Source organism: Rhinichthys klamathensis, unplaced genomic scaffold, assembly GCF_029890125.1.
Source record: "Rhinichthys klamathensis goyatoka isolate OS25496 unplaced genomic scaffold, OSU_Roscu_1.1 h1tg000285l_1, whole genome shotgun sequence".
Lineage (NCBI taxonomy): Eukaryota > Metazoa > Chordata > Actinopteri > Cypriniformes > Leuciscidae > Rhinichthys > Rhinichthys klamathensis.
Window position 1 is genome coordinate 169,604 of NW_026606804.1, and position 18,540 is coordinate 188,143.

Sequence of the window (18,540 nt, forward strand, 5' to 3'; positions counted from 1 at the left end):
GGGGTGAGTAATTAATGACTTAATTTTCATTTTTGGGTGAACTAACCCTTTAAAACTTCAGTACAAGAAGCATTGAAGTTTATAACCATATCCTGGACATCCATGCCTTGTGATGCCAAATTGGTACAACCAGCTGCCGAAGCTAAAAACAAATCCTTAAAATTGGTAGCGGTAGATGAATTTAAGGGGCGAGCAAGAAAAGTAGATGGCTGGTATACAGAGCTGCAAATAGAGAACTCGCTGTCAAACACAGCAGGCCAATGATCAGACAAACCAGTGTCACTTACATAAATGTATTCGATGGAGAAACCTAAAGGATAACACAAGATCAAGTGTATGCCCTAAGTTATGTGTAGGGCCAGATACTGATTGCTTAAGGTTAAAAGAGTCGATAAGCTGTACAAACCCTTTTACAAGAGACTTTGAAGGACAACAAACACAGATGTATATTGAAATCACCAACAATTAAAAGGTTTCACTTCTTGTGAATATATCAGGTACATTTTCTGAGAAGTCTCTTAAAAAGTCACTTTTAGAGTTTAGTGGTCTATCTATATATCACTGCAATGAGCAGAGGACATGAGGATTCGACTTTGCATAACATAGCCTCAAAACTGTCATAACTAGCTACTGATAAAAGCATACACATAAAAATGTTTTTAAAAATAACAGCAATTCCACCACCCTTCCTTGACTTTCTAGGGCAGCTGAAAAAGCCACATTTCATGGGAAGAAGTTCTGAAAAGGGGTTTAGATCGTTTTCAGTGAGCCAAGTTTCGGTAATGAACATGAAATCCAGATTATTTGATAAAAAAAAAAAAGTTGTTTAGTAAAAATGTTTTGTTCACTACTGATCTTGCATTAATCAGGGCTGATTTTATAGACAACGTCTTGCTCTTCCACAGAGTACGTAGACAACTTAGATAGAGACCGAAGATAGTATGTGTTTGTGCCGAGTTTCAGAGTGATTGTTCATTTGCAGAAAGTCTAAGGGTGTATTCACACCTGCCTTGTTTGGTTCGATTGAATCGAACTCTAGTTCGTTTCCCCCCTTGGTGCGGACCTTTTGGGCAGGTGTGAATACAGCAATCGAACTCGGGTGCGGACCAAACAACCGAACCGAGACCCAGCTGAAGAGGTGGTCTCGGTACGGTTCCAAGCGAACTCTGGTACGGTTCGTTTACGGTGTGAACATGAACCGACCCAATTGCAAGAAAGCACTGCGCCTTCGAGTTAACAGGCTTCCGTAGTCGGAGATTTTGGCATAATGGTTTGTGTTATTGTTGTTCAAGTGCGAAAGAGAATTCCATTCCGGCGCGCTGTCTGGCCACACGATTCTGTTGCGCGTCTTTCTGCGCGTCGCGTGTGCATCATTGGAATGGAATGAATGAATGAGTGAGTGTGTGCATCAGGACATTCACATACAGCGCGTTCTCTTTAGTCTAATCGCGCATAGATGCAAAAAAAGCTTTTGCAGTTCATATAATGTAACGATAGTTACAATACAAGGATGATGCTGCGTTAAACTGGACAAACTTAATCGCAAGCGTTAACATTGACAGCATTTGTTAGCAGTATAGACAATAGTCAAGTCAAGTCACCTTTATTTATATAGCGCTTTTTACAATACAGATTGTATCAAAGCGCTTCACAGTGATAACATGAAAACAATATAACAAAGTTTGTTTCTAAAAGAAATTGCGTCAACGTCCACCTTAAGTAAGGCAGATCAATAATATTATTGAATATTAAATGTTAAATGTCCCCAACTAAGCAAGCCAAAAGCCAAGGCAACAGTGGCAAGGAACCAAAACTCCATCAGGTGACAGAATGGAGAAAAAAACCTTGGGAGAAACCAGACTCAGTCGGGGGGCCAGTTCTCCTCTGGTCAACGAAGGAACAGTGCATGATTCGGGCAGCATTACAAGTCAGATTGGATCGGAACATTTAGAGTATTTTTTGGAAGTCCAAGTATGCACGCCGGTCTTAAGACGAGTTGTTGAGGATCAGTGCCGTCCACCATAGAGAGTCCATATCGCCCGTGTTGAGTCGTCACTTCATAGGCTTTGTGATTGGAGCATCTGAAGTCTCCGTGAGAGGCTGGATACAAACTGGAGCTGACGAACGCCATTTTCTGTTATCTCGCGGAGACTTCAGACTCGCGTCCCGAGATAACAGCAGAAAAGCAAAGGGAAAATAATTAGCGGAGCTGCTGTTCATAATGATGATTTCCATAACACAAGCGTAAATGACAAAACATGAAGACAGTGACTCTTGCGTCCCAAAATCACCCCCCTCCGTCCCCCACTCAACTCAGCCCAGCTTACTGACCTCTACGTCCCTCCTGCTGCTGAGACCTAACCACAATCTCACAATCTCTCCGACACCCAACCATACGCGCCAACCTGTTGACTAAGGCTGTCGAGCCCCACTGGTGCGTGAATAGGCAGTTTCAGTGGACAACGGTTCCGTATGGCATACCACCTACCGCAACACAATATCTGCCCAACCACCCGTCATTCACGCAATATACACAGGAACGTAATGACTGCAAATACTATGCAACCTATACAGATAACCTACAGTCTCTTCAAGTTTTATAGTATTAAATGCATTTGATCTGATTCAGCAGTATTATAAAAGGTAAGCATTATGTAAATGCTTGGCTAAAAAGATGCGTCTTTAATCTAGTTTTAAACTGGGACAGCGAGTCAGAGCCTCGAACAATATCAGGAAGGCTATTCCAGAGTTTAGGAGCTAAATGTGAGAACGCCCTCCCTCCTTTAGTGGACTTAGATATCCTAGGAATGACTAGAAGCCTCGAATTTAGTGATCTTAAAGAACGCGATGGATTGTAGGGCGATAGAAGGTCCATTAAATACACAGGAGCTAAACCATTTAGGGCTTTATAGGTCAGTAATAGTACTTTGTAATTGATACGGAACTTGATAGGTAACCAGTGTAGAGATGATAAAATTGGTGTTATATGATCATATTTTCTTGACCTAGTAAGAACTCTAGCGGCTGCATTTTGCACTAACTGTAGCTTGTTTATTGAGGATGCAGGACAACCGGCTAATAAAGCATTACAGTAATCTAGTCTCGAGGTCATGAATGCATGAACTAACTTTTCTGCATCGGTAACAGATAGCATGTTACGTAATTTAGCAATGTTTCTAAGATGGAAAAAGGCTGTTCTTGTAACATATGAAATATGATTTTCGAAAGACAAGTTGTGGTCTAGTATAACTCCCAGGTCTTTTACCGTAGAGGATAAAGTAACAGGACATCCTTCTATATTAAAGTTGTATTGTAAGTGGTTTTGTGGATAGTTTTTTGGACCAACAAGTAATACCTCCGTTTTATCTGGATTTAGTAGCAGGAAATTATGCGTCATCCAGCATTTTATATCTTTAAGACACTCTGTCAATTTTGATGAGTTAGTGTTTTCATCTGGCCGTGATGAAATATATAATTGAGTGTCATCAGCATAACAGTGGAAATTAATTCCATGTTTTCTTATAATATTACCAAGTGGCAGCATATATATTGAGAATAGCAGAGGGCCTAACACCGATCCTTGCGGCACTCCATAGTCTACTGACGTTATCTTCGATTTTTCCCCATTTAAACAAACAAAATGGTAACGGTCTGATAAATACGATCTGAACCAGCTTAATGCCTGTCCCTGAACACCAGTGTAGATTTGTAGTCGATCCAAGAGTATTTTATGATCGATAGTGTCAAACGCAGCACTAAGATCGAGTAGAACTAATATTGAGATACAGCCTTGGTCAGAAGCTAAAAGTAAATCATTTGTAATTTTAACTAGCGCAGTTTCTGTGCTATGATGCGGTCTGAATCCTGACTGAAATTTTTCATATATCTCATTTTCTTGCAGGAAAGAGCACAATTGAGCGGACACAGTCTTTTCTAGTATTTTAGACATAAATGGAAGATTTGAAATCGGTCTGTAATTTGCTAAGTTATTTGGATCTAATTACGGTTTCTTAATGAGAGGTTTTATTACTGCCAGCTTGAATATTTTTGGAACATGACCTAAAGATAAAGACGAGTTAATAATATTAAGAAGAGGCTCTTCCACTACAGGTAACACTTCTTTCAGAAATTTAGTTGGTATTGGATCTAATAAACATGTTGTTGGTTTAGATGCAATGATAAGTTTATTTAGCTCTTCCTGTCCTATAGTTGTAAAGCGGTGTAGTTGTTCTTGAGGGGCGATAATTGAGGCTGAATCATAAGACACCATAGAGGATTGTACATTTACAATTGTGTTTCGGATGCTTTCTATTTTCTCATTGAAGTAGTTCATAAAATCATTACAGCTATACTGTAACGGAATAATTTGCTCGGGTGATGTCTGTTTATTTGTTAGTCTAGCCACGGTGTTAAATAAAAACCTTGGATTATTTTGGTTATTTTCTATTAGTTTGCGGAGATGCTCAGCCCTGGCTGCTTTTAGAGCTTTTTTATAACGTGACATACTGTCTTTCCACGCGATTCTAAAGACCTCTAAATTAGTTTGTTTCCATTTACGCTCTAGGTTACGAGTTTCTCTCTTGATAGCATGCGTAGCACTGTTGTACCATGGTGCTTTAGTTCTCTTACGAGAGGTTCTCTCGTATTGCGTAAGCTAGCTTACGCTGCGGGAAAGATTCATCTTTGCTGAGATATTGAAGCCAAAAAATTATTTCATAATTTGTATCCATTGACAACGCAGTTCCTCTGCGGCAGACCTAGAGCAGGCTAGCTAGCAGCTCATTGGTTCGCTCAGAGAGAACTGCTTAAGCCTATGGGAGAGCGGGGCTGAACCCGCTTCCAATGAGAGGTGCCCGCGCGCTCATTGCGTCATGGCCCGCCAGAATGGGCGTGGCTATGGTGTATATAACAGTCTCTCCCAGGCTTATATGTTGATTCATTTCATCTTCAGCAAGCTGCACGCTTCTGCTGTCCTGAGAAAAGCCGTCGCCGTCGAGAAGGCATCACTCTAGCGAGCTCCCGGACCCTGAAGAAGCCGGCCGTCTTCGCCACCTTCAGCCGCCCTGCAAGCTAGCGCCATCCGACGACTGTATCCTTCTCTTTTCTCTATTTATATCTAAAAGAGCCGAGCGTCTTTTTAAAGATGTCTCGTTTTTCCTGCGGCTCTTGCCGCGCTCGTCTCGAGGACGGAGACCGCCATGTCATCTGCGCTCTCTGCCTGGGACTCGAGCACGCAGAACTCGCCCTCGCGGATGGAGGATGCGACTTCTGTGAGAGCCTGCCGTTGTCGTCCCTGCGGGCACGACTTCTGGCAGCAAAATCCGCTCCCGCGCCGCCTCCCTCTCCGCCGCGTAAGAAGAAACGCCGCTCCCAGAGGCCGCCGGAGCCCCCAGCGGAACCATGCGGGCCGCCGCCGCCGCCTCCCGCTTCCCGCTCTCCCTCCCCGCCCCTGCCGGACATACAGTTGCCGCCGAGTGGCCGCTCTGTCGCTTCCGATGACGCCGCGGAGGAGAAGGACTCCTGTTCACTGCTCGCATCAGACATTGAAGAATGGTCATCTCTCGGTTCCACGAGAGAGTCGGCGGGGATCCGCGCCGGGATAGAGGAGGAACTAATGCGCCTCCTCTCACAGGCCGTCGAACGCCTCGGTCTCGAGTGGTCTCCTCCACCCGAGCAGGCCCCGAACCGGATGGACGGCAGCTTTTTTCATCGGCGCTCGACCCCCGCGTGCAACCGGGCCGCCCCATTCCTGCCTGAACTTCACGCTGAGCTGACGAAGTCCTGGAATGCCCCGCTCTCGGCTAGAAACCGCTCTGATATATCCGCCTCGCTGCGCTCGGTGGACGGAGCCGCCGAAAAAGGTTACTCAGCCATGCCGCCCGTCGAGGACTTGGTCGCCGCACACCTCTGCCCGCCCTCTGCTAGATGGCGCTCTTCCCCCACGCTTCCTTCGAAAGCTTGCAGAGCGACCTCGAGCTTTCATGCTCGCGCCTACGCCGCCGCCGGTCAGGCCGCCGCAGCGCTACATTCTATGTCTGTCCTCCAAGTATTACAGAGCGATATTCTCCGTGAATGGGCCGAAGGCGGTAGAAACCCCTCCCCCGCTGTCACGGATCTGAGAAGTGCTACGGACCTCGCCCTTCGCGCCACTAAAGCCGCCGCACAAGCTCTGGGGAGATGCATGGCCAGCCTTTGTGTTGCCGAGAGACACTTATGGCTCACGCTGGCCGACATGGGAGATTCTGAGTGCGCCGCGTTTCTTAACGCGCCCCTCTCCCCGACGGGCCTTTTTGGATCTGCTGTCACGGGAATCGTCGATCGCTTTTCTGAGGTCCAGAAAGCTACTCAGGCGATGAATTTGTTTCTGCCCCGCCGCGCTAGCTCTTCCGCGGGCCGCTCTCGCGAGCCTCCTGCCAGAGCTCCACCACAGCGCCCCCCTCCGCAGACTCAAACAGCCCAGCGCAGACAGGGCGGCCGCCCTCGCTCTCGCTCTGACAGCCGCCGCAGACCGCCGCCCCCACGAGGCCCGCGACCTAAGATCACGCTGAAGCCGGATCATCAGAAGTCTGCCTAGCAAAGTCAAGAAAACGACGGTGCTCTCCCGCTGCGGCCGGACCGCCGTCGAAGCTTCGCCCTCTGCCAGTCCCCGTTATTTCGCCGACTGCTGTAGTGTTGACCGCCACAAACAAGCCGGTGTCCCAGCCCGCTTGCGAGCGACAAAAAGCCGTTTTTACGGCTACCCAGAGAAATCTCAAAAAGAGAAAATTTGCCAGTTGTGTAGAAAATGTGCCCACAATCATGTGCTCACCCATACACACAAAGCATAACATATCCCGTGTCTCTATCAGAGCCCCATCACATGAAACGGGCACAGCCCGCTCTAATATCAGAGAACATAAACACGCCCACGAGCTCGTGCGCGTGTCCCCTCTCTGCTCGCTCTGTTTCACGGCCCATAGACTCCTCTCTGAGTGCAAATCCCGTTGCCACACACATTCAAAGCGCGCCCACACACCGTGTCCAGCCCGCTATGTGCAGCAATCAGGGCGATATAGCCATTCGGCCACTAGCCGCATGCTCCAAAGCGTGGGAAGCCATTCCAGGCATTTCCCCGTGGGTACTAAGCATTATAAAGAACGGCTATCTGCTACAGTTTCGCCGCCGCCCGCCTCGTGCACGCGCGCGGCTCGAATCTACTGTCAGCCCGCTGGCCGCCGGCACGCTCCGCTCAGAAATTGCGACGCTTTTGCAAAAGGGCGCCATAGAGAGAGTCCCACCATCTATGACCGAGTCGGGGTTTTACGGCCGTTATTTTCTGGTTCCCAAGAAAGACGGCGGCCTCAGACCGATTTTAGATCTCAGGTCTTTGAACAAAGTGCTCATGAAGAGACCGTTCAAGATGCTCACTACCAGGAAACTCCTCGCGCAGGTGCGCCAGGGGGACTGGTTAATCTCTCTAGACCTGAAAGACGCCTATTTTCAGATCCAGATAAATCCCCGTCACAGGCCATTCTTACGTTTCGCCTTCGAGGGTCATGTTTATCAATACGCCGTTCTCCCGTTCGGCTTATCCCTGGCGCCCCGCACATTTACGAAGTGCATGGATACGGCGCTCGCCCCCCTGCGGAGCCAGGGGCTGCGCATATTGAATTATCTGGACGACTGGCTGATTTTGGCCCAATCACAGACGGAGCTTCTGTCGCACCGCGCAGTTCTCCTCGACCATCTGAAAACGCTGGGCCTCTCTGTCAACTGGACAAAGAGCTCCCTTCAACCCAGTCAATCGATTTCCTTTCTAGGAATAGATTTGAACTCGGTCACGATGACGGCTCGCCTGTCTACACAGCGCGCGCGCAGTGTACAGCGACTGGCCGCCTCGTTTCAGATGGGCACCCGCTCACCTCTGAAAACTTTTCAGAGGATGCTGGGTTACATGGCCTCAGCCTCCGCTGTGCTTCAGCTGGGCCTTCTGCACATGCGTCCGCTTCAGCTTTGGTTAAACAGCCGTGTACCCCACCGCGCGTGGAACACGGGCCGCCAGCTGATCAGAGTTACGCAGACATGTCTCACGGCGCTGCAGCCATGGACAGTAGCAGAATGGTTTCGACAGGGCGTCACGATGGGGACCTTTTCCCGCCGAAAAGCCATCTCGACAGATGCATCCAACACGGGTTGGGGTCCAGTCTGCGAGGGCTCACCGGCCTTCGGCCATTGGTCGACACAGGAAAGCCCCTTACACATAAACTGTCTGGAAATGCTTGCGGTCGAGAACGCGCTTTCGCGCTTCCTCCCGCTCATTCGGGGACACCACGTCCTGATCCGTTCGGACAACATGGCTGTGGTCTCCTATCTCAACCGTCAGGGCGGTGTCAGGTCCAGGAATCTCTTCCTACTGACACACCGCATTTTAGTTTGGTCTCAGAGCCGCCTGCTCTCGCTCAGAGCGACGCATGTGCCGGGCCATCTGAACGACGGTCCAGACATACTGTCCAGGAACCTCATCTCCTCAGGAGAATGGTCCCTGAACACACAAACGGTCCAAATACTGTGGCGGCTATTCGGCAGAGCAGAGGTGGACCTCTTCGCGTCAGAAGAGAACGCTCACTGCCCAATATTTTTCTCAAGGAGCGAGGACGCGCTAGCCCAGGAATGGCCTCGCCGCCCGCTCTATGCATTCCCTCCGATCGCTCTGCTACCACAGGTAATTCAGAGGATCAGGGACACACGCCACTCGGTGCTCCTCATAGCCCCGCGTTGGGAGAGTCAGAATTGGGTTCCGGAGCTCACTCAGCTGTCACAGACAGCCCCGTGGCCCATCCCAGTCAGAGCAGATCTCCTCTCTCAAGCTCGCGGCACGATCTGGCACCCCCATCCACGGCGCTGGGCGCTACATGCATGGGTGATCAACGACTATTCGTCGATTTGCCAGAAGGAGTAAGAAACACTATCATACAGGCTACAGCACCTTCCACGAGAAGGCTCTATGCGTCTAAATGGTCTGTGTTCTCAAAATGGTGCACCGACAAACATCTGGACCCACGGTCATGCGAGGTGCCGTCTTTGCTTGTTTTCCTTCAAGAGATGCTGGACAAGGGCAGGTCCCCCTCCACTCTCAAGGTTTACGTGGCAGCCGTCGCGGCGTTCTCTGAACCCCGACGCGCTCAGTCCCTGGGCAAAGACGAGTTAGTCATCCGCTTCCTCAGGGGAGCTAAGAGGATGAACCCTCCGCGCCCCCCCTCGGTTCCTATCTGGGATCTTTCTATAGTTCTCAAAGCTATGAAAGCACCCCCGTTCGAACCGCTCGAGTCTGTGGACCTAAAATACCTCTCGCTCAAAACCGTTTTTCTGACGGCTCTGTCCTCAGTAAAACGCGTGGGGGATCTTCACGCGCTCTCATCCAGCGCCGCGTGTCTCGAGTTTGGACCGAATGACTCTGTTGTCATTCTCAAACCTAGACATGGCTATGTCCCGAAGGCGATTGGTACCCCGTTCAGGGCTCAGATTATTTCCCTATCGGCTCTGCCTTCATCCGATAGTGAGCGCGACGCCAATCTCCTCTGCCCGGTGCGGGCTCTGAGATTGTACACTACGCGCGCTGCCGCGTTCAGACGCGCTGAGCAGCTTTTCGTGTCGTTTGGGGGGCGCACCAAAGGTCTGGCCGCCTCTAAACAGACACTGTCTAGATGGATAGTAGACGCTATCGCCTCTGCTTACGCATCTAAATGCCTGCCCTGCCCTCTGGGCATCAGGGCGCACTCCACTAGAGGCATGGCCTCATCGTGGGCATGGTCTTGTGGAATTTCCATTCATGACATTTGTGTGGCCGCGGGATGGGCCTCCCCGTCCACTTTTGTCAGATTTTACAACTTGGAAGTTCCCGCCTTGCAGGCAAAATTACTAGCTGTCTAACGACCAGCTCCCTAAGAAGCTGCATTACTGGGAGTCCCTCACACAACCGGTTCGCCCCTTGTGCTCTCCTTAAATGCTTATACACTTCATCATACATGCTTATGTATACTCTTCATGTGCCCGCTCTGCCGGCCTCATAATACATTCACTCCACGTTAAAAATCCCCCGGTATCACCCTGGGATTCATGAGTGGATTCATAGCGCGCACGGCGTTGACCAGGTGTTCCCGCAGCGTAAGCTAGCTTACGCAATACGAGAGAATCTCTCGTAAGAGAACGAATCGGTTACCTAACGTAACCTCGGTTCTCTCTAGAAGAGGGAACGAGTATTGCGTTCCCGGCCGTGCTTGCGCTACTAGCGTTTCGCTTCACGCTGAAATAAATCAACATATAAGCCTGGGAGAGACTGTTATATACACCATAGCCACGCCCATTCTGGCGGGCCATGACGCAATGAGCGCGCGGGCGCTTCTCATTGGCAGCGGGTTCAGCCCCGCTCTCCCATAGGCTTAAGCAGTTCTCTCTGAGCGAACCAATGAGCTGCTAGCTAGCCTGCTCTAGGTCTGCCGCAGAGGAACTGCGTTGTCAATGGATACAAATTATGAAATAATTTTTTGGCTTCAATATCTCAGCAAAGATGAATCTTTCCCGCAGCGTAAGCTAGCTTACGCAATACTCGTTCCCTCTTCTAGAGAGAACCGAGGTTACGTTAGGTAACCGATTCGTTTTCTCTCTAACCTTTTTTGATCTAATTGGTGCAACAATATCTAATGTACTAGAGAAAATGGTGCTCAAACTGCTAGTCATTTCCTCTAGTTCATCTGTTTGTTTGGGTTCTCTGAGCAGCTGAGATAGATCAGGTAAGCTATTTGAGAATCTATCTATAGTGGTCGGAAGGATTGTTCTGCCTGGTCTATAACGTGGCGCAACATGACAAATTTCAGCAGTGCGTATTATACAAGTTACCATGTGATGATCGGTGAGATCGTCACTTTGCGGTATAATATCTATATCGGTTAGATTGGTTCCATATGATATAATTAAATCTAGTGTATGATTTAGACGATGAGTGGGACCACTGACATTCTGCTTGACCCCAAAGGAGTTTAATAAATCTGTAAACGCAGTCCCTAACGCATCGTTTGTGTTATCTACGTGTATGTTAAAATCTCCAACAATTATTGCTTTATCGGCATTGACCAATAGATCTGAGAGAAAGTCTGCAAACTCTTTTAGGAAATCAGCATATGGTCCTGGAGGTCTATATACAGTAGCCAAGGCCAGAGATAATAGGGATTTATTTCTTACATCTAAGAGCGTAACGTTTAGCACCAGTACTTCAAACGAATTAAACCTGTGACCTGTTTTCTGAGTAACATTAATAATATCTCTATAGATTGTTGCAACACCGCCGCCACGACCGATCAGACGGGGCTCATGTTTATAACAGTATCCTGGCGGGGTAGACTCATTTAGACCGAAATACTCGTTTGGTTTAAGCCAGGTTTCAGTAAGGCAAAGTACATCGAAGCTATTATCTGTGACCATTTCATTTACAATAACCGCCTTAGGTGTGAGCGATCTAATGTTTAGAAGACCTAGTTTTAGAAATTGTTTTTGTTCACTGATATTTAGATTTTCAGGTTTAATTACAATAAGATTTTTCCTAGATCCTACAGTGGATTTATTATTTGGCCTCACTAAACGAGGAATAGACACAGTTTCTATATAATGTTCTACACTACTTATATCAATTAAATTGGCACAGCAAAGACTGTGATTTGGAATTTGATTTTCTAGTCATACGGTGTGTAACATCTTGGAGATGTTGTCCGACAGAACAGCCGCTCCGATTCTGCTGGGGTGCAGGCCATCAGCACGGTAGAGCCTAGGTCGTGCAAATTCCTAGGTCGTGCCTAGGTCGTGCAAATTCATTTAGTGCAAATAATCTACTGAACCTTTCCTGTCCTTGTCGGTATGTGGGAAGCGGTCCAGACACGATGATCGTTGCCTCAGGCGCTGTGCTGCGTACCGTCTCGATCAGGCTCCTGTAGTCCTTCTTCAGAACCTCCGTCTGTCGCAGCCTGATATCGTTTGTTCCAGCGTGAAGCACCACAGCTCCAAACCGCTCTTCACCGTTCAGGATCTCGGGAACCTGTGCGGGGACATCAAGAACACGAGCACCAGGAAGGCAGTGAGTGCGCACCTTACCCTTACCTGAGGTAGCACGGACATGACGGACCATGGAAGTGCCGATGATCACGGCGTCGTCGCGTTACGACTCGCGAAGAGGGGAGAAGCGGTTCCGGGTGGAGATCTCGAAGACCGGGAGGGGCGGAGAGGTTCTTGCTCTGGTCCTGGCTCGTGTCTTCCGCTGTGGGATCACCCAGGGTCCATGGTGTTGGGTTGGTGCCGGAGTGAATCGCGTCCTCCTGGGCAGAGAAACGCACGGAGTGGACGAAGTCGGAGTCAAAAAGTTACTAACCACTGACTTGTGTGCATCGGCGCGTGACGTTTCAAGCGCTGATCGCCGATCCCGCAGCTCGGCTTGCCTCTCTAGCAGACCACGGATCTGTTTCTCCACCGATTCAAGCTCCAATCGTACCGAAATCAGTTCGAATGTGTCCTCACCTGCACTCAGAGGTAACGTTAGACACACATCTGATATGTTCGCCATAACAGATGAACAGTAGATTAGTAGTGATACTACCAATATCACTAGTAATTTAGGACTGAAATGCCGGATATAACCTGTATCCTTTCAGTGAAACGGGTGTAAAATCAGACGGTCAATAGGCGCGAGGCCACGCGTGAAATGCTAGCGGACTAAAGGCTAGTAGCCGAGATTCGCAAAGTTGGGTCTAAGTAGCGATATCAAAGCAATCCGATTGTTTTTTTATAAGGACTAGTATCGAGGATAAGTTCCCATGATATAAAAATAGAAAGTGCTTGTTTATAAATAAGAATAATAAGAATCAATAAGAATCTCATTATTTGAATGTGTGAACATAGCCCCTCTCAATGAATGAAAACTTTATACCTTATCCGTCTTCTGCGCAGTTTCTTCATATTGCGTTTGTACAGAATAACACAAAATTAGTAAAATAACAAATATTGCAGTACGAAATATCTCCATGCTGAGCCTTTTTTGCACTTCCTGATTTCCCTACTTGAGAATCCTTGTCCAATGAGTGGACGACCTTAGCACACGTGTGGTTTTGTTTATACATTTTGGTTCACTTGCAAAAAGAGCAGTGTGAAAGCGAACCGTAGAAAAAAAAAAAAAATATTTGGTCCGGACCAAAGCAAGGGAACTATCGGACTTTCCTGGTGTGAATACACCCTAAGTTGTATATTTAATTTGCATAATGATTGCGTGAGATAAATAAACACTGGAATATCGTTCACCATTCCAGGTGACGATAGACCATAGGGCGAACAACAAAGCCCAGCGAACAAAGAACAAGATCATAGTTCAGTCACTCTGAACACCAAATCTGACTCAATTTAAATCCAAGGGAAGTACATACAGCTGTGAGAAAAACGCCCAAGGACAGTATTTCCAATTTGAATCCACAAACACAAGACAAAGAGTAGGTCCGATGGAAATCGACGATTTCAGCTCTTTGTAAATCCTCTCAGCGCTGTAACAACAGCACAGCAGCGGGAATAACCAAAAAAAAAAAAAACGTTGGCCCAGTGTCTTAACACAATGTGACCCAGGAAATATTCGTCCTTCGATCCAATGTAAAACGACGATAGCAGCTCTTTATATAGATCTTCTCAGTGCAGAAACAGCAGTGGAAATTACAAAACTGCCGATCTGTGACCCAGTACTATTTCTCAAAGCAGGACTTCGTATCAACCAGGGATAATCGTCCCAGATTTACTGGAGAAAGAACACAACCTGAGAGCAGCGGCAGACAAACAACCGGAACCTCAGAAGGTATGATGAAAGAATCTGTACAACTCCTGTCTCATGTAATCGTTCAATCAGTGTTTCAACTGCGGAAAAACGTCAATAAAACAGCTAGTAAACGAATGAATCAAATCGCAAGCTTGTGAATTGGCCAATATCCTTATACTACAGTATGGCTGCCATATTGGCATTGACCTTTGACCTGTATGTTTCACAAATAACCATGAGCAACAACTTGCTTGTAGCACTTACACTTAGAAAGAGCTGGCCAACTCGTGGTTCTCCGTCCTTGTTTTTTTTGTTTTTTGTTTGAATCTGTTTGTTCCTCAACTCCTTTGGCCTTACGCAACTAAGCTGATTGCACACGTCATAATCGCAGCAGATGCGATACGTCATCATTTTCACATAATCTGTAGCAGGGAAATGTGCACATTCAGACTGATAAAAAAAAAAATCAATAAACAACGCTTTTTTGTTTTTGCCGCCCTTAATAAGTTCGATTCTACGACTGTCAATCGTAAAATAAACAGCTGTTTGTTAAAAAGTCAAATTGCCAACATAAAGACAGAAATGTGAAACAGAGACTTTAGAACTCATAAAAGTATTTTTATTAACAATAAATTACATATGAGAATGTTTTATAGGAAAATATTTAATATATATATATATATATTTGTAATTACTACGTACTTTCTTATCTAATGAAACAGTGCCTGGGTAGAGTAAGGTAACCGAAGTATCGGCGATTATGCTGGGTATGTCTTTGGTTTTTGTTTTGGGTGAAACAGCTTGAAAAGTTTTCACATTTTCTTAGATGTTGTGCCAAGAACAAGTTCCAGGAGAGAAGACCGAGATGCGCTTTAGTTCATTCTATTGTGTTTTAATTGGAAAATATATGGCTAGAAGAACATGTGTGTGGCAGATTTGGAGAACAGTGATATTCAGCGACCTCTTGCTACCCTGTAAACGTTTATCGCAGGTTAAATTAAAGATCTGTGGTGAATACTTCACACGAGGTGCTATGAGTGTAACAACATGCTACTTGGCTTTTTTGCCTTTGATATTAAACCAACTCATTCATGTTCTTGGCTCTATCTTTCTGTTGCGTAGAAGTGTTGTATAGAGTGTTGTTGGTAAGTTTGTAGGGCAGCAGCAGTTTGCTGGGAAATAACACGAGTTCAGTCCCTGTAACGCAAGTCCATTCACTCAGTAACCTTATTTCCAACGGATCCAGTGTAGCTCTCATTTGCTTGAATGAGGAAAAAACAAACCTGTCAAAATTGTCAAAAAATAAAAAATAAAAAATAAAGAGCACCAATAACTTGACAGCTTTATTTTTAACTTTACATAAAATACATTTATGCACATTCATATAAGGTGACACATTCATTAATAAAGCCATTGGGAGTGTTGTTAGTGTGAACTAAAACTAACACTTACAATTGTTTTCACAAAAATAAAGCTGAAATAAATAAAAAATGTTAGATAAAAACTAAAAAATAACTTGAAGTAGAATAGTAAAAAGTTTAGGCTGAAGTACTAAAATTACGAAACTTCAAATTTAAATAAAAAAAGTTAAATGGAAGTATTTAAAAAAATAACTAATAACTAATAAAAATGACAACCGTGTAGATTACTAAAACTTTACAAATAACAACTAAGAATATTAAAAATAAAAGCTAATTATTAAAAATATTAATAAATGCATGTTAATATATTTATAAATACTATAATAGTATATAAATAATGTGTTAAATAATAAATAACACTGTGTACCCACCTCGTGAAGTGCTGTCAAAACAGAGAATGTTAAAAAAGGGGGAAATAAAATCAATGAGAATTCATGTTATTTGAAAACAGTTGTAAAACAATGAGCAAAAAATACAGTATTAATATATCTGGTAGATACTTGGGGTTGACACGATGCAATGCGAGCTTATGTTTGGTTATTTATGTTGAAAAATCTTTTCTTTTATTATTATTTTCTAAGTCACAACAAAATAAAAGGTTGTGGTGCATGTAGGGGCGGAAGGATGGATGGATGGATGTGTGTGTGTGTGTGTGTGTGTGTGTAGTGCTTTACTGTGTACTGCTGTACACCCAAAGCGCTTTACAATCATATGAGGGATCTCTCCTCAGCCACCGCCAGTGTGAGCATCCACTCGGATAATGCGACAGCAGCCACAGCACACCGGCGCCAGTGCGCTCGCCACACACAGAGAGACTGATGGGGATTATTTACAGGCCATCATTTATAAGGGCCAATGGAGGGAATTTGGCTAGGTTACACCCCTACTCCTACCCCTAGCAAGCGAATTGTATTTATTTAACACTTTTTCCAAACAAATCAATTCAGTTCAAAGTGATTTACAGGCACACAAAAAAAGAAACAATAGATAGTAGACCCAGTAAAATTAGTTGATAAGGATTAACTAAGGCATAAAATAACTAAAAATGAAGAAAAACATGAAATATATAAAAAGCATTATAAGATATTACAGGCAGACAAGACTAAAGTAATATGTTTTTAATTTAGACTTAAAACTATTCATATTCTCAGCCGTCTTTCTTCATTAGCATTGTGGCTAAAAGCTAGCCTGGGAAAACCCAGACAACTTCCGGCAAATTTAGATTTGCTCTGAAAGTTAGTCTGGCAAAGAGCTCATTCAAGCCCATTTCCAATCCGCCGAAATCGCGGCACCAATCAGAAACGTTGGGGCGGGCTTTACACGATGACGACAGCGCTGGGATTTTGAAGCAGATTTTAGCCTACATTACAAAGATGGATGCCGCCGTCGAACATCACTCGTTTGAATCAGCTATCGCGTCTGTTTTAAGTGATTTGAACGTTTCCTTTTTGTTAAAAACTGAGCAAAGAACAACACTCGGAGATGTTTCTCCGCCGCTCTGCATACGTCATCTCCTTCATCGCTCTGATTGGGTTTAGGTCTATCCGCGACGTCCGTTGGTGACGCCCCTCTGGAAATGATTTGTCAATGATGCTTTGCCAGACCATAACTCAGTTACAACTGAGAATGGTCTGGTTTTAACAAGGCTAGCTAAAAGCAGCATCACCGAATCTTTTAGTTCTACTTTGTGGTACTATTACAAGAAACTAATCTGAGGATCTGAGAGTCCTTACAGGTTCATATACTGGTGTTGGAAGAAGTGCCATTGGGTTTTTTAATGAGCACAGAGAGTCAGGACCTCAGTTTACCGCCTCATCTGAAGGTGTAGCGTCCCCATCACTATACTGGGGCGTTAGGACCCACACAGTCCACAGGCTGGCCTCAATAACACTGGGTTCTCCCAGGTCTCCCATCCAGTTACTGACCAGACTCAACCTTGCTTCAGTGGGCAACCAGTCCTGGGCTACAGGGTGATAGGGCTGTGGCACTAATGAAGTGTCTATGTGGATGATATAATTCCATATATTCTGAATAATGACAATGATTTCTCAAGAAAACACCTGGGCCCGTATTCATAAAGATTCTAAGAATCCTCTTAGAAAACTCTTAATTTAGCTTAAAAACTTTTACTTAGGAGTCTTAGCTTAAGAGCGATTCGGGAACGATCTGAGAGCAACTCTGAGTAAGGAAAAGACAAAAACTTTCATCTTAGTGAGGAGGCGGGGATGACCCCGTTGCTATGTATGACACAATCTTTTGAAGACTGTGATTGGTTGGTTGTCCAAGAAGGGAAAAAAAAGCAATTTTAAGTATAGAGTTTACTCTCTCTCTCTCACACACACAAACACGCACATTATATATATGTATATAAATCCTTTTTTTTTTTTACCATGCTGTTAATTTCCTAAGGTGATTGGCTTAGAATGATAAAAAATGTTCCACTCTTTCCAACACTGATTGCTGTCTATTTAAGTGGTGGTTTGAATGTTGGTTTTAATATAGCAAACATGGAATAAAAAACAAGAAAGACGAGAAAGCCCTACTAACCAGAAGAACCGTGTTTACACAGCACGGAGCGAGAAGCGGACATGGGAGCTTATAGCGCAAATTATTAACGGTTCATTGCCCTGCTTGTGTGCACCAGGGAAGCCTGCTATATTCATAACTGCAGTTTTTTGAGCCTGCAAGGTGGGAATGTCCAGTGGAAACAATGAACTGCGACACAATAAGAGGTTCTGAAAGTGCTGTAATGTTTGTGTGATCACTGCTAGAAGGTTGTGACAGAACCCAAAGCACTGCTGCTTTATTGCATTTTCCCATTTGCCAAATATCTTAATGAAGTGATTACTTTCATTTCTGGCATTATGGCATTCCTGCGCTGTCTGAGATATTAGTGTGTCTCTAATAAGATCAGTCACAAACATGATCCCTGCACGATCTCATCTATAGCGTCTTATTAACTCACTGTCATCTATTGTCTGCATCACATTTCTTCTCCCTCTTCATCGTCCTGTCATTTTCTCCTCTGCTAAAGAAACTCTTAAGCCTCTTAAAAGTCCTCATCCGTACTCCTAATAATTTTGACCTTAAAGGGGTCATATAATGGTACATGCACTTTTACAAGTTGATTGTACTGAAATGTGTGTTGACAGTGTCTGTACACAACCATCATATAATGATAAAAATCCATCCAGTGGTTTTGTTTTAATCTCCTTATATGTTTTCCCCTGCCTCAAATCGAGCCGTTCGTTTTTGTGACGTCAATAAAATGGACGCCCCTCCCACGATTGTTGATTGACGGGA

General features: G+C 45.4%; 1 protein-coding gene across 1 annotated transcript in view; it reads left to right on the forward strand.

Annotated features, from left to right (window-relative positions):
- sugct (succinyl-CoA:glutarate-CoA transferase) overlaps positions 1-18,540 on the forward strand; it is a 165,935-nt gene that overhangs the window by 40,028 nt on the left and 107,367 nt on the right. The gene's annotated exons all lie outside the window — the stretch shown is intronic.